This window comes from Stegastes partitus, unplaced genomic scaffold, assembly GCF_000690725.1.
Source record: "Stegastes partitus isolate 25-593 unplaced genomic scaffold, Stegastes_partitus-1.0.2 Scaffold33, whole genome shotgun sequence".
Classification (NCBI taxonomy): Eukaryota; Metazoa; Chordata; class Actinopteri; family Pomacentridae; genus Stegastes; species Stegastes partitus.
In genome coordinates, this window is record NW_007577764.1 from 984,478 (window position 1) to 985,949 (window position 1,472).

Here is a 1,472-nt window from a genome sequence, read left to right on the forward strand (position 1 = left end):
TGTATGTGTATGCGACAGCTAAGTGAAAGATGAATGAGAGTGCTGAAAAAGGGCGGAGGAGACGCACACTTGGAGCGAGACTTTAAGTTGCTGTATTTATCCCTGAAAAGTGTTTGGCACAAACTGCAGGTCTAGACGGCATTTAGCAAAAGTAAGGCCGCGTTATGCAACAGCTGCCCTTGACGTTGCATTCACACTCTTTTAATTTACAAAATGCTCCCAAATAATCTCTCAGGACTCGTGATGTACATGTTTAAATGCTGTAATTGATATAACGGATTAAACAAAGGGTGAATGCAAAAACAATCAGCTTTCTCCTCGACATAGGAACAGGCTCAGTCTCATGCATCAATAAATAAGCCCAAGTACACTGTAAAAACGAAAAAGTTGCGTAAACTCAAAATTTCAAGGCAACTGTCTCCACTGGATTTTTGGGGTTTTGAGGCCAACTAAACATTTTCAACCAACAAATAAGTTTTTGTTGAGATAACTTGTTGATCATATGTAACGTAACTTCAATTTTTTAGTTATACAAACTAAGAATTCAGAAAAATAAAAATTGTGCCAATTTATTAATTTGTGTTCAGAAAATGTATCTTGCCTCGTTTCCTACTTGCATGCTAGCTAGCTAAAGTCCAAGGTGGCTAACATATCGGTAGTGACCAGCCTTATTAAACAAACAGAAATATTAAAGTTACATAACCAGAAATCAACTCACAATCAATTACAAACTGTAAAGCTGGAGTTTCAACACACTACTCAAATGAAATACTCACTTATATGGAGATTTTTTTAAAAAGAGATTTGAGAACAGGGCAAATGGGAAGTGTGAATTTGAAAGTGGAGATGTGGCCCCTGTAGATTTGAGTTGGAGACCCCGTTTTTTGCTAATGCATACTCAAAGAGCTAAGCTCTAGCTTCAAACCTATAATTTATTATTATAACCAAACTTATGAAATGAGACCAACTTCACACTACAAACGTAATAAAGGTGGTTGGGATAACTACGTCAATGTTGTTTGCAGCACAATAGAACATTTTTTGTTTACTTAATCAAAAAATATTTTTCAGGCCAACAAGTTTTTATTTTTACAGTGTAGTAGGTAATCAGAAGGGGCTAACAAGAAGGCCAAAGTAGTGAGATTTCTGATTTAAAAAAAATAGTTCTATTATAATTTACCAGTAGTGTTTGCTTTCCATCACATACTAATGCATCATCCCATTCCAGCCCCTCCACTGCCATTATCCTCACATTACTCTCCAGGGCTGGGCTTTATATAGCACACACTCACCTGAAGGTAAATGACATTATTCTCCCCAGAGAACTTCTTCCTTCCTCGTTTTTCCTCACAACACAGTAAACATCCAGCACAGAAACAGAAAATCGAGTCTAGTCTGACAATTGATATATATTTTTGGTTTTAGTTTTGAGAACTTTCTGATTCTCACTCTTCTTGCAGCATATTTTTTTT